The 22,830-nt window shown below is 35.8% G+C and overlaps 1 long non-coding RNA gene across 1 annotated transcript; it reads left to right on the top strand.

Annotated features, from left to right (window-relative positions):
* The first annotated feature begins 2,006 nt into the window (after positions 1-2,006).
* Positions 2,007-21,824, top strand: LOC140846400 (uncharacterized). The gene is made up of 4 exons (XR_012125436.1): positions 2,007-2,172; positions 10,676-10,788; positions 19,687-19,785; positions 21,546-21,824. It is a non-coding gene; the product is annotated as an uncharacterized lncRNA (long non-coding RNA).
* The last annotated feature ends 1,006 nt before the right edge of the window (positions 21,825-22,830 follow it).

Below are 22,830 nucleotides of genomic sequence, written 5' to 3'. Positions count from 1 at the left end.
AACTTCTTGGAGAATTTTGAATGCCTTTTCAATTGTGAATTATCATGAGAGCTGCAGTAACAATTGTAGCCTAAACATAGAATCCTTTCTTAAGGGAACATCTCAAAGGCTAATGCTTCGTATAACATGCTTATACACCTACAATGGTCAATCAGCTTAATCTTTCATCACTAATAGCTAACACTTTTCTCATGAAGAATTAAGAATCATAAATCCATTGAGATTTTTCCAGTGCATGTATATTTCTTTTTCTTGAGAATTGGAAGGCCTCTCAATCTCCCAATCCACATACCACCACAGCTACTGAAATAGATCATCTTCACAAGATTTTGTTTGTGTGCTTGTTTATTTTAGATTTGTTGATTAACTTAAACTTTAATTTACTGGATGGGACAAAGTGCCCCAATGGTGTGCTGTACTGGTACATTAAAATTGCATCTCATCTTCAAAAAGTTAAGGAATTGTTTTTATGGCCTTAAATATATGCAAAGAATAATTTGGTTTCCATTTCGTCATAGAGCTTAACTATTGTCATCCACTGGTAGATTTTATCCAATTTTATCTTTTAAAAATATTAACAGATAATTTGTGAGGCCTTTAGCAGACAAAACAAATAGCATTAAGTTTTACTTTAATGTATCATTGAAATTATGTCACTATTCCCCCCCACCACCCCAAATAACTTTGTCCCTATCTCAGTTTTAGTTGTATTAGTTGGAAAATATTTTTCATTTCTTTTATTTATCAGTCATTATTTATTTATTTATTTGATAATTACTTTTTTAAATTGAAGAATAATTAGCATACAGATTGCCCTTGTTTCAGGTGTGCACCACACTGATCCAGTATTTATACATATTACAAAATGCATATTACCTCTTTTTAACAAAAGAGGTCTTTGGTCTTTTTGAGGAGTTTGCATGCCTAAACTGATAATCCCTGACATGAATTGGTCAGACAAAAGCTGGAGCATTATGATGCATATTTTTTGGAAATCTGACCAAACACATTTATCACCACTTGTCATTCCAAAGGGAGATGGTGAATAGGCTAATGGAAAAGGAGAGAGCAGGAAAAGTGGGAACAGATCAGAGAAGTATTAAAGTGAAATAGGAAATTTTAAATCACAAAAAAGTGCTTCAAATCTTTGACTTTAAAAATGTTAAAATTTTTTTTCAATTTAGTGACATTTATAGCATTTGTGCCATGCTAACATTAGTTTGCCAGCATATAAATTTATGCTAATTGCCAATTTTTAAAGTGAGACTTCAACTCAAACCTCTAGGACTAGAAGTTTTGTAAACTATAGTCCTAAGCAATACAATGCAGTTTTCAACAAATATCAACCAAGTAAAATTTACCTAAAATCCACTTAAGATGACAATGATAACATTCAAAATCACTTTTCATATTAGCAGACTGAAACACCAAAAAAAATCAGACTGAATCCACAAAAATTAATGGATATTATCATCACTCTTATAAGCATACTAAATTTTATCAAGATGCTGCAATCCTCTGAAAATCCTCTGAAGAGAAAGATTTGAAGTAAAGGGATGCCCTGTAAGTTGGGTTTAAAATTGGCTACCTGTGGAGCAAAGTTCAAAGCAATTGGCATAAGCACACAGGTTTTGTTTTCCTGTGAAGATGATGTTCAGGGCTGGTGCTGCTGCTCCACTAATTTATCAAGGGCTCAAGAGAATCAAGAGTCCCCTTGTTACTGCCATGACTATGAGTGGAAAGGCTTTTGGAGCACAGTCGTTATGCTCACATTCCAGAAGCAGGAAGAACAAATGGGAAGGAGTGGCAAGTCTCCTCTCTTTAAGAACGAATCAGGGAAGCCACACCTATTGCCTATACTTGTATTAGTCGTAGGCCGGTAGCTCAAACCTCCTTTTGAATCTAGGCTGGCATTGTGACTTGTTTTGCTAATAGAATGCAGCTGATGTAACTTCCTATTTTACCCTTATGGAATCTTGTGACTGCCACGTTCTGAAGAAGCCCCGTTTGGTCCTCCCTTACTGGAGGATAGGAGACCATATAGAATATACTAAGGATCCCAGCTGACAGCCACCACAAGTGTCAGACATGTGAGCAAGGCCATCTCGGACTTTCCAACCCTCCAACTGATGCAGCCCAGTGAATAAACCCAGATAACCAGCAATGGAAGCAGTAAGCTGACCCACAGAATAAGAATTAACAAATAATAATTTTTTAAGACATGAAGGTTGGGGTGGATGGTTACTCAGAAATAAATAACTGAAACAATTGCTTATTTCCAGAAAAACAGGGATGACAGAGGACAAAGGCAAAAAACATAGTTTTATTTTTCACTTACAGCCTTTTTGTAGTTTTTGACTTTTGAACCATTTTCATATATTGTCTTTTAAAATGTAGCTCTTATTTTATTTTATTTTTTGCTCATTGTTTTATCCTATGAATAATTTTTTTATTGAGATATAATTGACATACAATATTATATTAGTTTTAGGTGTACAACATAGTGGCTTGACATTTATATACACTGCAAAATGATCACCACGGTACGTCTGGTTACCCTCTGTCACCACCCAAAGTTAATACGATATTATTGACTGTATTCCCTTTTGCTGTACATTACATCAATGTAATGTAAGGAAACTTATCTTAAAGAGATTATTTAATTTCTGAGTGAGTGTATTTACCCAAATGTGTTCATGACAGCCTTATAATATCTAAAATTAAAAAAGTAATCTAAATACTCAACAGCAGTACACTGATTCCTTATTAATTCCTTATAGTGGAATACTATACAGCCATTTTACAACATATTGTGTAACCTCATTTATCCATTTAAGAAAATAATTGTGATATATATTTGTAAGTTTTAAAACATAATAAGAGGATGTATACCATACTGTACCCTGCACAACTAGGTATATAATATATATATGTGAAAACATTTTGCTAGGAGAAATACCCGATGGGCATAGAAAGAGGTCAACCCTGCACATTTAAGTTACCACTGACTTTAATTTTCTTAGATTTTTTTAGGGGCTTTCCAGAAAACAAAACAAACAGTGTCTTTTACTTTCAAAGATTTCTGCATTTAGAATGAATTACTTTATAAAAAGAAATACATAAATATTACAAGTAATAAATATTTAATCCTACATACAAACTATGCCAACAGATTTGAAGTGGTTTGTTGAATTTAACTAAATGGGGAAATATTTTTTTCCATCAACCTTTAAAAAAATACTTTATGACACCAAATGTAGAGTTTAACTGAAACAACTTTTTTAACCAGACAATGATGGCATCCTGGAAATCTCATCAACACAAACATTCATGGCTGTGGTGTAAGGTTGTGTATTTGTATCTATATCCATATGTTTGTACTATATACATACTCTAATATGTAGAAATTTTGATTTATAAAGAATTTATGAAATAATTTATAAATAATTTTACTCCTTAAACCATTGCTGAATCATGCTTCTTAGATTCAAGCCATATGTTAGTTACTGTAAGTCAAGAACAGCGGCAAGACTCCTTGGCAAGAAGAGTTACAGGCTTTTCTAACATCAATGGACACTACCCAAGAGCCATCCCCTCTGTCCTCACTGACAAAAGCCCAGGTCTGTTCAGATATTGGATAGCCTTGTGCTTCACGGAAGGGTGGGCCCACCTCCAAGCCCAAGGGGTGAATGTTGGTAAGACACGGCGATTCCACTTCTATTGCTGGTTATTGGTTTAATAATGAGCACTTGACAAAAATTCTACCCAGAGAGACATGAATGGAGACAACTAAGGGAGCTTCTGAGGAAGGTTGTCTTGTTTTTGAAGATGGATGCAGGGGAAGGCCATGCTCTCTTCCCTTCTTCTAGCCGCTTGACATGCCTCTCATGGTGGCAGCCATTCTGTGGCCACAAGAAGTATAGCTGATACACTGAGCATGATGGTATGAAAAGCTGGAAGTTGGGACCTTGATGACATTACTGAGCTACTGAATTAGTATCCATCCTGGAACTTTCCTACCTTGAATTCTCACTAACTGACAGAATATTTTTGCCCTATTATTTAAGTCACCTTGAGGTGGATCTTCTGTTATACACTGGTGAAAACACTCCAGCTGATACGTCTAAGAACACCTATCCCTCACTTTACTTCAACTTCTCCCAAAGCCTCACGGCTGTGCAAACACATTGAAATAGAATGATACAGGACAATACTTATATTCATTTTCACGGGGAAAATTATGATTCACTCCATCCTGACACAAGGATCCAAAGAATTTCACAGATTGAAAAAATCTATCAAACAATGAAAGTAAGTTCATATAAACAATGAATAAGATGACAAATACAGTGTATACAGAAAAGGTAAAGTCTATGCTGAAGGTCACTGTGCTCATCAGGCTGTGAACAGCGGAGGTTGCTGGCACAGGAGTGAGAGGCTTCTGCAAGCGCTCTCTTTCCCAGGAGAGCATTCTGAAATAGGGATTCATGTGCCAAAAGTTTAAGGAGAGGTCTTTGCTATGAAGGAGAATGAAAAAAATAAGATTAGGCTGACTAGTCTCAACAAGTTCTTCAGCCTTTGGTAGTTCTGGCATTGGGAAGGCCCTTCCAAATTGCCCTGAATTAGACTGAACCCCCACTTCTCCAAGTCATTGGGTTGAGGCTGCTCCTGGGAATATGGCAATACTCCGGCCAAGGTAATTCTCTTCAGTTTAGGGCAATTCCCAGAGAAGACTGTGAGTTGAGGTGGTCTGTCCATGGCATCCCCAAATATTAGGTAATAAATTATTTGGTACTAAAGGGAAACCTAGTCTGTGCGTCACGAAATCTACTACAGAATGGAGGCTTTTATGGAAGGTGGTGGAAAATCAGGACACTGGTTCTCATTCACACTTTCAATATCAGAATTACATGGCCTTGTATTAATATTTTTTTCTTTGAAAATTTGACCAGAAAATGGTAAAGTTGAGCTTTGAGACCTGTGAAAATAGCATCACAGAGAGTGTTACATTTTCCTGCCTTTCACTTGGTTTACACACACAGTGCAAAACTTTGGGGTTCATCTGAATATGGCATGAAATTAAAATTTGTTCCACATGCCATTCTTTGACTAGAAATTTGTGTTCAGTAAATGAGTTTGTCTTTGCCTGAGATGATAATGTCAAAACATGCTTCTCATAGAATGCTTATCTAGTGAAATTTGGGGGTTAAAGGTTTTTATACCAAAAAAAAGTTATTTGGTAAATAGTATAACTTTACAAACATTATTGTGAAAATTCATTAACTGGACAATTGTTATGTGCAATAAGTTTGTATATAATATACCCTAACCACATATTCACAAAATAAATCTACCTTAAAGATAATTAAATTTTCTTAAATTTTCTATAGCTGTCCATAAATCAGCATATACTTCCATGCCAATGGTGTTGAAAGTACACAGTAGAAAACTCCTTTGGAAACGGTCATTTTCTTTGACCATTTAGAAAGTTATCAGTCTGTGGGATTTTTTTAAGCAGCAAGATACATTCAAGCATAACATAATTAGGTTTGATCAGTGACAAATCCACTATCTTTAGATTACATTACCTTGATGCTGAACATTGTAAACCATCAGGTTGTCCAAAAAATGGACCATGCAAAGCCAATAAAAGGATGGTGCTAACAAAAAAACTAACCATCTAATCACAAATATCTGTCTTCTGATATTATAGACTCAAGGTCTAGGAGACCCACTATATGCAAATTTTATAGAATCAGAGCCCACTGGAGACCCCTCCTCCCTGACATAAATCAAAGGGTGATTAGCCTGTGGAAAAGGCTGGACTGGGGACAAGAACATGAAGACCAGAGTTTAGACACCAAGATTGCAAAGAGAGAACGTTGGCAAGAGAGAGTTTAAATAACAGCCTTGTACCCAAAAGCCCTGTCTCACTTTTACAAGATTTAGTCCAGCTTATAATGGAAACAACCTCCAGCAGCTAGTTGGTATTGTGGCTCTTCTGAGCTGTGACCTAAAAGACAGGGAGATGCAGAAGCCAAGTAAGTGACATAAAGAAATTCCCATCCTGGTCCTAGAGTTGCCTGGCAAGCTGTTTCTATACTGCATGTGTGTAAACTGCTCTTCTTGGGTGGTGGTTTAATGTCGCTATACCTTCACTTGCAATTACACTGAATAGAGCTGCAACAAATCTTCATAATGCCAATCCCATCTTTCCACCTCATTGACAGCTCAGGAAATGCATCTGAAATTCATAGTAGCCTCATAGCCTATGGCAAGAGAAATCCATGCTGCTAAAATTTTATTTTAGAATTCAAGCTGGTTTTCCTCAGTTTAGGAAGCTCCGTTTTTTAATCTTTTGCTGCCTACCACACTGTATCAAAATAACCAGCCAATATTGTTCAACTGTCAGGGGCCTCAGCTGCCTCTGAATTTTATCAGTACAAATAAATACTGGAACATGTTAAGAATAATCCTAATAGATGGGAGCTCACATTAATAGAATTAAAAGCAGGGAAAAAATGTATATAAACTTTGGTTTGACTACCCCCCCCCATCCTTTCCATTACTGACTCAAAAAAAAAAAAAGGTTTAATAGATATTCAGACTGATTTAATGTTTAGGCTGATAGGAATGCTAGGCTGGGTCCCAAATTTGTGCAATGTTCAAAGGGAGAGAGATTCTAAAATCCCAGAAAAAGAGATATTTCCAAATTAATGGCAGTGCCCGAATGCTTTGGCTCCCTGCACCCCACCAGGAAGGTTTATTATTTTCTGGTAAAATGTTGCTCGGATGGGGAGTGGTAGTCAGCGATGCATCAGAGCTGCTCTTTGAACACATTAAAAAGCTGAATGCACAACAAAGAACAGATGTTCCAGCATGCCTTATTTATGCACCCATCAGCAATCTTCCAGTGACCACAAAACACAGCCTTTTTTCCCTCCGCCTCCCCATAATATTATTTTCTGATAAACTCACCCTCTTTATTAATTTATTTATTTTTGACCCCCAACTGAACTCCTAGGTAATTGTCTATGTGTGTGTACACAAGTGTGCATGTGTGTGTGTGTGTGATTTGAAAGTCTGCCTCCATCAAAGCTGAATTCTATTGAACTGTGGAACAGGTGTGGATTCTGCAATTAGATCACATTTCAGAGAGAGAGACACTGAGGGTAATAATGGCGGTGAATTCTTCACAGTCAAATGCAGCACTGTAGCGACCAGCAACAATGAAGGAGAGGAGGTATTAGTATTAGGGGTGATTATTTTTAGTTTATGGGATCATCTGATGGAATACGGCCATAAGGCACTGTGAACGTGTGTTTGGGGCTCACCAGCTGTAAGGCAAACTTGTTTTACTGGCACTTATCTGAAATGCCTCACTCACCTACCCTTTCTGCCTACAATTGGAATGGAAGTAGCAATTAGGAAGTGAGATATAATGCAGATTAAATGTTATGATGGCCCAAGATCCTGTTGGGTTATTATAACCCATTTGCTTGCACTGGTTTTAAAGGCATACCACCTTTATTTAAACCTCCAGCTCCTGAGCTCCAAGCTTTAAAGGTGGGAGGTAGAGAAGTGAGGGGAGGTTAGGTTGAGAAAAATAATTCAGAATTTAAAAAGAAGTAAGAATATTTCCTCTTCCTACACAGGAAAGCTGCCTTTTTCAGTGAGTGAATCTAATCTGTGACCTCAATTTGAGTTTCAGAAAAACATGATACATTAATACAGAAAATACTCAATGCCACAAATTGATCTAATAGACTAAAAATAAATAGTGCAAGCCACTCTCACAATATTTGGTCAATTTTGGAACTTCTCATTGTAAGTGGTATTTCCTTAACATATTTTCCATGAAGTGGGAAATATTTGATACCAAACTCAGTGGTGTTGAATCAGCCCTTGGGAGAGTTCCAGCCATTCCCTGAGGCATCCCAGAACGGTGCTGTGGGCTGGGTGGCAGCAGCTGCTGTCCCTGGAAGAACAGAGGCAGCTAGACAACAGAGGGGAGGGGTTTGCACAACATGAAGTCAGGGGCATCCTGTGGCCACATCAGGAATCAGCTAGAGGAAAGAGACATCAGCAGGTTGATAGGATATAGATTCCTCTATCCCATGGGCCTGACGGCTCAGCATGAGAACCTCTGCTCTTTGTCCTGATGACCAAGGGATTATTAGCACCTAGTATACTGGATAATAGCCAACATATTGCCAAGGGCAGAATTCTTTTTCTGGCACCAAAATGAGCTCTTCAGATAAAATACCTGAGGGATGGGAAATGATTCTATTGTCCACAATGCTACCTCACAGTGAGAAATCTGTTACCAGGACAGGAATTTTCTATTTTGTATACTGGCCTAACAAAAATGCCTGGTAGAAAACCACATTTTCTGGCTAAGAAGCAGTAAAGCAAGAGTAAAAAGCAGACATGAATATCAAATTAAAAAATGTGTTTTTTCTGTTACTAATTCATTAATTCTCCAGCCACCAAGTTCTACCCAACATTTAACATTTCTTTCTCAGTTCAGCAAAGTAATTTCCATATTATTAAGCACCTAATTCTACCATGTGGCCTTGATTTTGCATAAATCACACCCCTCTCTGGCATAGGTTTTTGTGGAATGAGGGGTGAAATTGGAGATGTAGTTTACAAACTTTAGCAGTAGAACCCCTTTTATGATGGAAAATAGTAGCTAAGAACTGGATCTGCTATATTTTCAGTGGGAATGGGACGCACTCACATCTCAGTCTCTTCATGGGGCTTAAACTGCCTTTACTGAATTTTAAGACTGCTCAGGACCACATATAAGATGCCTGAACTAGATGGTATTGAACATTCCTCCCAACAGAAAGTGTGACTGAGTATCTGGGTCTTCCCCAGAGTATTCCTAGATGGAGTGAGTGGGTTAGTGGCAAGGAGCCATGAACCCAGTAACTGTGCACAGTAACCCCTAACCTGGTGTCGCACGGTCTCCACACACCAACTAAGTCTAACTTGTGAGTAGATTTTTTTGTCTCCTTTGTGGTCAGGCACCTCATTTGACAGCACTTGGTCATGGTATTGTTTGAAGAGGCTGACTGAGTTGTCCTGAAGACATGGGTTTATGTTTCCTTTCTTTCTCCAAATCTGGTAGAGGCTCAGAGGTATGCAGTGAGGTCTGACCTTTTCATTTGTGTTGTCAGTCATTTTAATAACCATGTCGAGAACCTAAAGTTTAGGTGAGATTTTTATACCAGGTTAATTTTATAATTTCTCTCATTCAAGGTCCAAGCTCCCTGATTCTACTCTGGGTCTTGACCAACCATACTGACAGTTTATCTTTAAATATTTGAATATACTTTCCTTTGTTTTGCAAACAGTCTTTTACAAAACCTGGAATGAAATATAGGCACATCTCTTCCATACTGGCTCTGTAATTGTGTTCTTCTTAGCTGAGGCAATGGCAGGGAAATGGTATTACTTACTGTTATCCACATGAAAATGACTCGTTTGCAGATGTTATGATGTCAATGTTTTGTGACACATTTGCATTGTAGTTCTGACATGCATTGATGCACCTCACCATTTAGTCCTTCGAGTGAACACTGACAAGAAGCATGGCAACTCTGTATTGGCAAAATATAGGAGATGCTGCCTGCAAGCTGTGAAAATGAAGTCAGACCATAGAATTTTGATTGAAGGCTTGACATCACAGGACCAAGTAATCCAAACAAGATGTAAATCATAGCCTCTGAAACAGAAGAATTGATTAGCTCTCTGGTATTCACTATAGCAGTAAGTCAGTAATGGAATTAGCTTGGAAACAAATTTTCTCAGCCCAATAAAGCAAATTGGATTTTTAAAAGAGCAAGTGCTTTGTTTGAAAAACAAAAACACCCTTTTTTCTTTAAAAAAATATTCTTTCATTAAGCCTACCCTTCCAAAAGACCAGACCTAATGATAAAGTAACATTCAAATTATATTTCCAATGCCAACTTAATGCATAACAAAGTAAATGGCTGGTTATTGGAAAACAACTTTCAAGTGGATGCAAACTAGGATTTCTAAATGTTGTTCTTACCACTACACTTGACTCCATTCAAGCCTGGGAGAGAACCTCAGTTTCAATATGTTTTGTATTAGGCCAAATATAATAAGTGCAACCTAAATATAAGGTACCATTTAAATAGAAGGTATCAGTAACATGTAATTAAGCTCTGACTCCAAATTCTAAACTTTGAGTAAGCCATTTCATTCATGCACATTGAGATGAAATCAACAATACACAGCTAAGTCATTTGTTCAAAGGGTAAACTTTTTCTCTGGCTTTCAGGGTGTTTAATAAATTATACTGGTGACCTTCATGGCAGAATGCTGACCACATGGGTCATGCTTGCTGATAGCCATCACTCCAGTTCTTATTTCCATCACTGACAATATAATTGCTAAGGAGCTATTTTTCTCTTAAAATATATGTAGAGGAAAAAAAGGGAAATTTCTGTATTTATGACATGATAATGACATTGTGAAAATAAAATGGTGATGACATATCCACTGTGGGAATAATATGCCCTCAGGCTAACAAAAGAAGCTCACCTGTTTAACTTAGTAGAGCATTTTATAAACATATTTGAAATGAGCAGCTCAGCTCATCCTGAAATAAAACAATGCTACATTTTCTTTTATGTACAAGAAAAGAGAAGATGCTAATTGCTCACCTAAAACCCACCTAAGAAACTGATGGAAATACATCTACAATAAAATCTGAACAAGATCATCACCAGGACCTGCATGACTCTCATTCTGGTGAGCCATCCCCAAAGACTTTTTAAAAGAAAATAGAGTTCTATGTCTGTTTGCTGTTAATTTCATCAGATTTGGATAACCAGTTGTTCCTCAGTTCCTTTCCATCAAAAACACTCAAAAGCAATTATTTGAGTGGAGTGTAAAGTGGATACATTTGAGTTAAAGAACTTTGGAATTGCAGATATAAAAGGTTTTTTCTCATGGAATGCCATTATTATTAATATTATTGCCATCATCATTATTTATGCTCCCAGCACACGTATTGTGAAAATGTGTTATTCGCAAAACTGCTATGCCCTCACCATGTCATTTGCAAAATCACCATGTTCTTCTCACAGAAATGTCACCGAAATGTCATTTTTACAATAGCTGCATTATGAATCTGCTATAACTTGAATTGCTTTACAATGAAAATGCAATTTCTTAGCAATTAAAATTATTCCACCCACCCCAGTCAAATAATAGAAAATCGCCTCCCTGTCCAATGTTGCTTATAGTGCACTGCAGAACACAGCAGAGAGAACAGAGGGTGGCTTCTCACAGGCCCAGGAAGGTTTATGTCTTTGCCACACCAGTGGCTGCATTATGCCATATATGGTTAAATGCTAAACCTGATCTTAAATAGTTTCACATATTACTGAAACGTTTATAAGATTAGAAGATTGCCCTCACTCAGTCAGATTCTTAAGTTCACTCCGGACGGGCCCAACCACATCTAAGCTTGTAGGTACATCAACATATATAAGAAACTAGTGTTAGTTTCATTATGGGAATAAATTCTTTTTATAAATGCAACTCATTATCATTAGGTCTACTTAAATCCCCTTCTGGTATTGAAAGTTTTCTTCCTAGTGACTGCCTCTCAGAAACTGTTGACATGCAGTGGTATCATCATTAATAAGAATAGAGAAATATAGATAGCATAATACAAGTTATCAGCAGGTTGCTCATAGGGTGTAATTATTAATAGATATAAGATCATGTTTGGGGAGATTTTTAAAAGCTTATTTACTAATCAGCTGTTTTCAAGTGAAATTTTACATGAAAATTCAAAATGTAAAAAGTAAAATGTAGGGCAATAGAGATTGAGATGAGAATCTGGGCTTAGACCCCCTAGAAATAAAAAAAAAGATATACCTAACCAGACTAGAAAATAAAGAACAGCAGGGGCCATGGGATAAATAAGTGTAAGTAGACAAGAAAATGTTTATGGGGCACCATGGCATGTTGGCTTCTCACTGTAAGCCTTCCTTGAGTTAAGCAGTACATGTGGTTGACATTTATCTACAGACTAAAGTAAATGGTCTGGATATTTGGCCAAAGATGCAGAGTACTTCCTCAAATAGTGAAATACTCAGGAGAAGAGGGGAGACTTCCACATATGAAAGATAAGTTATAGTTTATCCCATCTACAAGACCATGCAATCCATACCTGAACACCATAGGAAATATGCTTCTCTATGAAGGCCAGAACCTTCACAGAAGCAAAGAGTTGTTTTCAACACAAATGTGAGCAAACAATCAAAAATTGACAAGCATTTTAGGAAATCCCGTATAGTAGAAGAGATGAATTAACAGAAGAACTAATTCTTGAGAAAATAATGTTAACAAAGTAAGCAAAACCAAAAAAAAAAAGAGCTTTAAGATAAACATGTTGGATGTCCTTAAAGAGATTCCAAAAGGTGTTACAAATATGAAAAATAAACAACTCTATAAAACCAAAAGAATTAATATTAAAATTAATATATCAATATATGAACTGAATAACAGAATCAATACAGATGAAGAGCAAATTAGTGAGCAGTAAGAACAAAAATAAAGACAGAATTAAGACTTCAGGTTAAAAGGCTCACTGAATGCCAAGAAGAATAAATCACAGTTTAAAAAATACCTATAAAAGAAAAACTAGAATACAGAACACAGCTTCTAGAGGGGATTTGGGAAGATAAAAATGGAAACAAAAATCAGATTGGAGTCTTAGCTCTCATTTGCAAAAACAGATGCTAGAAAAGGATATAAGATTAAAGTTATGAGATAAATTTGTTTTGTACTTAAATTCTATGTTTAGCAAAATTAGTATTCAGTAACTTTATCATCCACAAACCACCTCAGAAAAAAAATGTATGCTGGTGAAATGTAAAATGAACCCAAAAAAGAATAAGATGTTAGACATAAGAAATGGTAATGAGCAAAAAACCAATCACACTCCTGCTTGATTCAAAAGATGTACATGGAAAAGATGGTTACTAACAATATGGAACTAAAGTCCCAAATGATCTCAGCACGGGGGGATAGTAACAAAGAATCTGACTCCCTTGTTAATATTTGACTCTGAAAGCCCAACCACTTCCCCTTCCCCTTCTGTTCCACAACAGGACAAGCTGATAAGAAAGCCCAGGTTATCCCTCCTTTGCTACTGGCAGGAAATTCAAACCACAGAAGAGTTAGAGTCCTTAAAAAACAAAACAAAACCATAAGCAATGTACAGTGAAGAAAAAAGGAACTTATTATTTCTTGTTGCTTAAATGCTCTGCCCTCCTTCCCCATGTCATGCTAATGGTGGTGCTTTATAGTGGTGGTCTCTAGATTTTGAGAAAGAGTGAGGCAAAATAAAAATTATTTTGAAGGAAATAAAGGGAACTCAATTTTGACAGGATTCAAGTAAATCTACATCCTTGGAATATACTGCCAAACATGTTCTTTTAGCAATAGGTGCTGTGTTTGGAATGACAGCAGAGTTGGAGGTGGAGGAAACTTCACTAAAACACTGAAAATCTGAAAGAAAATCCTCATGTTCATGGATGTAAGAGACTAGCAATTTAAGATTTCCATGGAAGCAAAAATAACTGATACAAAATCAGTAGAGGAGGACTCTTCAACAACCAAAGTTTTGGAGAATTTAAAGATAAAAACAGAAAGAACTGTACATGCTCCCAAATTTTTATAAATGAAGGTTTAAGATATTTAGAGATGACAATCTGGATGAAAAAGGAGGCCAAGAGATTTATCTTGAAGCTGTGTTTGCAGAGTGAACACATGTTTTTAAATTAGATTTACATTTATTTTTATTGACTGAGGAGGTAGGTTTGATAGTGTGTGTGTGTGTGTGTTTAGTGAGGGGAAAATGAGGTGGTCACCGATTTTCTCAGCCAACCTTGGGCTTTGGGAAATAAATGGAAGACAGAGTGATAGTAATATATTACTAACATGAACTTTGGCCATTTTTACATATAAACTCTGTCTAGAACATAGGAGGAAAATTAAATGAACAAATCAATGGTAACAAGTTATCATACATCCTTAAATATAAAGAAATTTTCCCCAAAACTTACAGAAGAAATCACTTGCTATTCAAATGACAAGTCTCTCATGTTAGAAGATTCTATCATGACTTATTTTGAATAACAAAGTACAGTTTGTATAAAGACATCATCCAGAAAATACATAAATCCAGGGAGAAGTGTTAGTCAGGAGGCAATAGCTTCCCTGGAGATACCTGCCAACACTGGGTGGGTGATAACTGCTCATCACCCGAGACTTAAGGAGCCAAACAATGGCAGGCAGGAGACAAAGCCCGTGTGGTCACACCAGAGAGTACCATGCAAAAGTTCAGATCCCTGAAAAGTTGAACTGGGGAAGACCTAACCCACAACAAGAGGCAGAGGGGATAATTGTCAATCTTGGCTTTGGATTTCTGTTAAATAAAAAGAGAAAAATGTCTCCTTTGAGAATTGTCAACTACAAAACTATACTTATGCATGTTTGAGACCTTTTCCAACAATTCAAGCTGGAAACTTAAAGTTGTCCCAGTTCAGTAGTATCTGTAGGCACCAAGCATAAGCAAACACAAATGTTCCATGAAAAACACTTAAAAACCCATATGTCAAAAAGTTCCCATGTTTCCATGTTGTATATCAACATGAGTTGATATACAAAAAATTACAAAAGATATGAAGAGACAAAGCACAATGAGTAGAAGTAAATAGAAACAAAGGTATACTCAGGCACTCAAAAATCATAGATATTAGGATTATCATATATACAATATAAATAAGTTATTTAAATCTTTAATGAAAATTTTAAAGATAGTAAAAATATAACAAAATAATAATTTCTCAAAAATTAACCAAACATAATTTTTAAAGAACCAAATATTAATTCATAAAGTTAAAAATATAATAATAATATAGCTGAGAAGAGAATGAATTAGAACAGTTCTGAAAATATTGTCCAGAATGTTACAGAGACATAGTGGAGAACAAAGTAAAAGAGTATCATAATATCTAATTAGAGTTCTAGGAGGAACTAATACTGAAAATGGGGAGAGGCAGTTTTCCAAGGACTGATAGTTGAGCATTTTCTAGAATGGTTGAAAGATACCAGAATCAGGTTTTGAAAGCCACTGTACTCTGAACAGAATAAAAAAAACAAATCTAGATCAATCAACATTGAAAGTATAAAACAGTAAAGACAAAGAGCAAGTAATAAAATCAGTCAAATAGATTTTACTGAAGCACGTTAATTAGAATAACAGATGACTTCCCAACAGTGAAAATGGAAGTCCAAAGACAGTAGAAAAATATCTTCAAAGTACTGGGTGTAAATAAACTGTTGATTCAAAATTGTATACCTGGTTAAGCTGACCTTCAAAAGCAATAGTAAAACACATTCTCAGACATTAAAGAAAAGTACAAACCTTAAGTGTACTTTATTAAGTGTACAATTAATCAATTTTTACAGTTTCAATTCAAACTACTGCCAAGATATAGAACATTATCATGTCACTAGAAAATTCTATCATGACCCTTTCTAGTCAATCCCCACTCCCTCACTCCTACTTCAGGGCAATCATGTTTTTATGCTTTTTTCCCTGAAGACTAGTTCTGCCAATTCTAGAGCTTCATATAAAAGGGATCCTATTCTTTTGCACTTTTGTGTACGTAAGGCTTCCCTCAGTGTAATGTTTTTGAGATTCATTCATGTTTTTGCATGAATTATATGTCACCCCTTTTTATTGTTGAGTGTAGTTGAATAGTATTCAATTGTGTGACTATTACATCCTTTATATCCATTTTTCTATCAATAGATGCCTGGGCTGTTTTCATTTTGGGGCTATTACGAGTAAACATAATATATAAATATTCTTAAGCATCCACCTTTCTATGGGTGCTTATTCTTTATAAGCTCACATGACACATTTGCAGAAGGTGTTCTGTGCTTTGTTACAAGCAAGGGTCAACAATATTCAATGAATCAATATCAACCACACATATTCTCTAAATAACACAGAGTATAAACTAAAGAAAAAAAATTCAAAAACATATATTTGTACATGTAAATACACTTCCAAATAATTCATGGTCAAAAAGGTGAGCTTCCTTCTAATTCTACCCTTTTCCAAAAGGGACAAACTCTGTTCCATCATTATATCTATTGCAGAGGTGGTGCATGTGGGATGTCCTTCTTGTACTGAGGTCCCAGAATTAAGAGAAGTTTAATCCAGACAGGAGGTAGATCACTAGATCATGGACTTAGAACCTAAAAGAGAAACCATAATGGTAATTAGAAAGTCTAAATGAATTTTTAAACTGTATATTATACCATGAGATGCAGCTAAAATGGTACTTTAGGGGAAATTTATAGGCTTCAATGCATGTATTAGTAAAGAAGAAAGATTGAAAGGAGAAAGTTTCCAACTTAAGAAGTATGAAAAGAACAACAGGATTAATCTAACAGAAGGAAATTGTAAAAATAAGCACAAAAATTAATGAAATGGAAAGTAAATATACACTAAAGAGAAACACACTCAAAGTTGGCATTTTGGAAAGATCAATAAAATTGACACATCTCTAGAAATACTGATTAAGGAAAGGGAAGATAAAGCACAAATAAGTATTATTAGCAGTAATGAATAATTTTGACCCCTGCAGAGATTAAATTTTTAGTAAAAGAATATAAGGAAAATGTCATAAAAATAAATGTAAAATCTAAGTAAACTGCATAAATTATGTAACACACAGACACATTAACTTATCAAAACTGACCTCAATGTTCTTTCTGGAGACATGCTTTGTCTCAGAAACTCTCTGCCCAAGTTACAAGCTTATTAGGTATATTTTCAAGCTATTGAACAATAAAATGTAAAATGAGAATCAAGAAATTCCAGGAGAGTGAAGATTGAAAGTTTCAGGTATTGCTCATCTCCAGGTGGTAGATCATTTTCAAATTTGCACACAGTCATAGGACTAAGTTTGTGGCCATTAAAATATAGTCTAGGGGGAAAAAGATATTAAAATTCTGGCTATCATACCTTTGTTAAATCCTTTGGTTGGACTAAGATGGTTCTCTGTAAACTCCCTTCAAATGGACAGAATGTTCAAGAACTAAGACTAAGGCAAGAATCTCAATAATTAGGTTTAGAGGGAAGTTTCATAAAGAAAATAATATACCTCATTTTGCACAGTGAAATGAGTCATTTTTTTAAAGTGTCTGAGAAAATTTTGTTTCCAAAATTTCCAACAGCCTGGATTTAGAAAGACTGTGATTCTTCAATATAGCCTGACAACAAATCTCTTATTACCAGGAAATAGATACTGATAAATCCCCTCTTCAGATGTGGCTGAGGAAACTCATGAGGAAGGATCATACAAAGAGTACAGCCAAGAGCCAGCAGGGAGATGGAGAACCGCTCCCAGGAACCAAGACCAGAGTCTAATCAGGAAATTCTTCCTCTCCGCAGAGCAGTGGGCCCCATCATATTATCCCAGAGGAATTTCAAAATTGCTATGGACTGGCGAAAAAGATAAATTTCCTTATAGTTCTACCCCTTTCCAATGGGGAAGAACTCTATTCCACCACCATGTATATTGTAGGGGAGGTGCAGGTGGATGTCCTTTTCATACTGAGGTCCTAGAATTAAGAGGTTTAATCCAGACATGATAGAGATCACTAGATCCTGGGCTTAGCCCCTAATACCATAATTAAATAAGATTTTTGGATGTCTTGGTGAGCAGGTGAATATTTTTTATCTGTAGAAGAAAAGGAATGTCCATGGGGGTTAGTATTTATTAATTGCTCATTTACACTCTGTCATTGTCAAGCTTTTCTAAAGTATAATGTCTTACCTCATTGACTTTGAACTTGCCCATGTGACTTTGGCAAATGAGAAATAAGACAATGTGGTATTTCCCACATTTGGTTTGGCTCATGCCTCCCACCCTTGGTCATAAACACAGCATGTGCCAAATGTGAGCTGCTTTTTCAGCCTGTGTTCTAAAATGAAAATTCTCTAGAATGATGGAGCAGAGCCCAAGCCCAACCATTCAGAATTAAAATAAAACGTGTAACATGAGCAAAAAATTAAATGATACTGCAAGTCATTGAAATAATGCAGTTATTACTACAGCAATAGATGACTACTCACCAACTTATGTTATGGATTAGTATAAAACTTATTATCAAAACCAGGAAAGAAAAAGAAACAAGAAAATATGCAGGTTATCTCATTCATAAACATCTATTAGAAATCCTAAACAAAATATTGTCACATGGAATGTAGCATTGCATAAAACAGATAATACCTGATGACTAGTCTGGATTTATGCCAGGAATGCAGGTCTGGCTCAACAAGAGAACATGTATTTATGTGACTATGACATTGAAAGAGTATAGGATAAAATCCTATGATCATTATAGGTGTAGAAAAGGCATTTAATAAAATTCAACCATCATTTATAATAGAAAGCTAAAAAAAGCCTCTAGGAAAGAGGCTGTCCTTGATCTGATAAAAGATGTTATGGTAAACCTGCAGTAAACATCCATGCAATACTAAATATTAAAATTAATTCTTTTGATATCAGGAAAAACATGTTTGTTGGATGATCTAGTGCACTGTACACAAATATTTGTAAGATATAAAGAATAAGGATTGCTAAAAAGGAAATAAAAACCTTATTTCATAGATGATATGGCAAACCATAAGAAAAATGAAAAATATTGTTTTCCTTTTTAAGTTTCACCTAAGAGTGTATACATAGAAAGAATGCAAGGAAGCTCCAAATAATATGCTACATTTTAAAAGAGGATTAAACAAGTTTTCTAAATATAAGTTTGATAAACAAAAGCCAATTGTGTTTTATATACCAGTAACAAACATAAAATATAATCTAAAAGATAAAATTTAAAATATCAATAAAAATGTAAGATATGTAGAAATAGATCTAAGGCAATATGTGTAAAGCCTTTATGTAGACAATTTTAAAATTTGAAAACCATAAAGGAGATCAAATAAATGGAAGAACCAATCATGTTCATAGATAAAAAGACAATGTTTTAAAGATGATAATTCTCCCAAATTAGTCTCTAGATAAAATTCAGTTCCAACTGGAATCCTAAGAGGATTTTTGTGGAAGTTGGTAAGTAATTCTAAGATTATAAAAGGAATAACAACTGATCAAGAATAATCAGTACACTACTACAGAAACTAGCCTTACCAGATATCAAGACATTTTATGAAGTGTGGCAATGAAGGTAAGGTGATGAAGGTGGTGTTGGTGTGGTGACAAATTCTACTACATGAACATGAAGAATTTATGTTTATAATACAATAGAGTGTGGAAAAGTGACTCACAAACTGAGTGAAATATTACAACATAAATAAAATAACAGGAATTCAAATCTAAAATACACAATGTCCTTATATTAATCCTTTCACAGAAGAAAAATCATGCCTTTCTCATAAACATGAAAAAAGTGATCAATATACTTAATAATCAGGAAAATCCAATTTAAAACCTCAATGAAATACTATTTCACAGCCACCAGATTAGTAATAGTAATAATGTCTAACAACACCAAATTTTAGGTGGAACATGAAGAAATGTTGTATCTTGTACACAGGTGGTGGATCATGAAATGGTACAACTACTTTGAAAACTACTTGGAATTACCTCTAATGTTGAAGATGCTCTTTTCTATGACCTGACTATTGCTCCCTAAGTAAGTATGCAAAGAAACTTAAGCTTGTGCAAAAAAAATGGAAACCATCTAGTTATCAACATAGAATGCATAATTAAACTGTGTGTCATAGAATGGTACAGTATATATAGTGTAAATGAATAAACTTCACCTATGTACATTAATGGGAGTCTCAAAATTCAGTATAAGGAAGGACACTTGGAAGGTTCAAAAGCACTGAAATTGTTCTAGTTCTTACACATGGTCACTGCAAGTTAGCTAGTTTTATTATTTCTATTATTCTTTAAATTGTATTTATACATTTTACATTTGTGTTATATGTATGCTATCTCTCGCATTTTTAAAAAAAAATCAAAAAGAGCTTTTATAATGTGATATGAACAGTTACTTGTTGTTTGGAATAAAAAAGTGAATTCAGCAATAGCATTTTACATGGATTCAAAAACTGCTTATCAGTTTCCAGGGAGAGTCTTGAGTATGCCACGGTTTCTCAAAGTAAAATTTCTATTGTATTACTTAGGATTCTTTTGGTTGTAAATGATAGAAACCTAAAAACCCATCTTAAGCAAAAGAGTAAAATGTGTTGGAAGATTCATGGGACTCTGGGAAGGGGAGAGTTGGAGCCAGCCTCACAGATCTGGCCTCCACCACAGAGGCAAAGAGGTCTATTTCACTCTTTTACTTCAGACAGTTAGGTTTTTCTTGTTTTAATACTTACAATCAAAAGAATCCCAAATAGTAGTGATTTTACTCTGAGCAAAAGACTCTTTTGCTGTCCTTTGCCTCTGTTTAACAGTACGTGCCAGTTTTCCTCTTTGGTATCAGTGCCCTTTACAAGGCAAGACTCATCATTGATGGCCACTCCAGGGCTTCATATTTCCAGTCCTCAGCACCGAAATGGAAACACTTCCCTGGAAACCAAATTTATAATCCCAGGGAAGGGCTCTGATTGGCCCAGCCTAAGTCAGGTGTCCATCCTGTGTAATCAGTTTGTAAGCAGGGAATAGGATCTGTAAGAAGATGGTGACACCAAATCAAGCCCCACGGACTGAATGAGGCGAGGTTTTACTCTTGTCCCTCAGGGCTCAGCTTGCGTACCACCTTCTCAGAAATGCCTCTCCTAACTGCACTGCTTACAGCGGGTGCCCTACTTTTACCTTCTACCAAGCACCCTGCTTCTTTTGCAGCACTCACCACAATATGTAACCACTTTATTTTTATTTATTTGTCCATGCTGTAATCCTCAGAAGCTGTAAATACATAAATTACCTGATATAACAAAAAGAAACTTTGCAGATATGATTAAGGCTATTGGAACACGAGAGGGGAGATTATGCTGGTGGGAACCAATCTAATCACATGAATCCTAAAAACAAATTACCCCTCCTGGCTGTGGTCATGGAAATACGATGCCAAATGAGGGTTTAAAGAAATGTGACATGAGAAGGACCTGCTCTGACTTCACTGGCTTTGATGATGGAGGAAGGGGGCCACGAGCCAAGACTGCTGGTGGTTTCTAGAAGCTGGAAATGGTAAGGCAATGAATTCTCTTTTACTGCCTCCAGAAAGAAACACACCTTGATTTTAGCCTTGGTGACAACTGTGTTGGACTTCTGATCTACAGAATTATAACATAATAAATGTGTACAGGTTTAAACCACTAAGTTTGTGCTAATTGTTACAACAGCAATAAGGAACTATTATCTCTGGCTATTGTCTCTTACTAGAATGTAATCTTTGAGAGAGAGAGACTGCATTTATCTTTTTCCTTGTATCTCCAGTTTGTAGCACAGCACCTACCACATATCTGTTGAATGGAAAAGCTGATGAATAAGTGAATGAACTAAGAAATCTGTGACTCACATCCAAGAGTTCATCCTGCAGTCTTCTTATGAAATGTTTATCTTCTCTCTATGGGAGTCACAAATGTGAGAATAAAATAGAAAATGAAGCTGATGATCTCAAGTTTCTCTCTATGGTTCAGAAGGGAAAACTTTAGCTGAGAGAATGCAAAAAATGAGCCCTCTTCTACAAAGAGAGAAGAATTATGCAAAGCCAAGAGAACAATCAGAGATGCTAGCACATCACAGAGCTGGGATTGCATTTACTCTCTGTTTGAGATACCACCGTTAAACTTGGTAAAATGTTGGGTCATCCACATCAACTCCAAAATGGTCTTTATTCTGCTACAGTTAGATTTTATAATTTATACCCATTAATGGAAACTAGTAACTTTTCCAGAAGAAAAATGATAGCATCTGTGGAGGAATGTATCCTTCCCATGCAATTTTTTTAAGAGAAAGTTCAAATGACTCATCAGATAATTCGTCATCACAGTGGCTTCAGTAATAGAATACTTTTAATACTCAAAACCAACAAAATTGGAAGCTCTCTTCACCTGGAATAATAAAGTAAGATGTGTGCCAAAAAACAGGCAAGCCACTGCAAGGAAAGGGTTAACATAATGTCATCTGAGATGGACTCAGGAGCACTGCAATACTGAGAAATGCATGACGCCTCAGACAAGTCATCAGAGGGAAGAAAGAATGGTCCTTGATGATTTTCATATAAAAACTTCACTTCTAATATTCCTCGCCAAAGAATATATATATATATACACACGTATGTGTGTGTATGTGTGTGTGTGTGTGTGTATATATATATGTACATATATATATATATATATATAATTAGCAGTAGCTGACATGTAATTTCTTGCTCAAAACATGTATGTATGGAATGCTTCGCCTGGTGGCCCAGCCAACCAGCTGAGCTTCGGGCAGAGAAACGTGCCTTACCCAGGAGTCCAAGAGCTTTCACTGTTGGCAAATCATTATTCCCACATCTGTACTACAAGCCTTACTCTCATTTTCTCCCTCCTTTCCCCCCAACCAAATATTCTTAATCCCTGGATCTCGTAACTCTTCATGGTAACCATGGAGGAAGTGATTTTTAGATAGAATTAAGAGGGCACAGGAGATACTAGATTACATACTAGCTCCCAGGTCATCTGCTTCAGATTCTTCAAAGCTTCTTATTTTTAAAACAGTCCTCTTTGTCTTTTCT

This window comes from Manis javanica, chromosome 15 (genome assembly GCF_040802235.1).
Source record: "Manis javanica isolate MJ-LG chromosome 15, MJ_LKY, whole genome shotgun sequence".
NCBI classification, from domain to species: domain Eukaryota; kingdom Metazoa; phylum Chordata; class Mammalia; order Pholidota; family Manidae; genus Manis; species Manis javanica.
The sequence above is the reverse complement of the archived record's forward strand: the minus strand, read 5'-3'. Positions and strand labels throughout refer to the sequence as shown.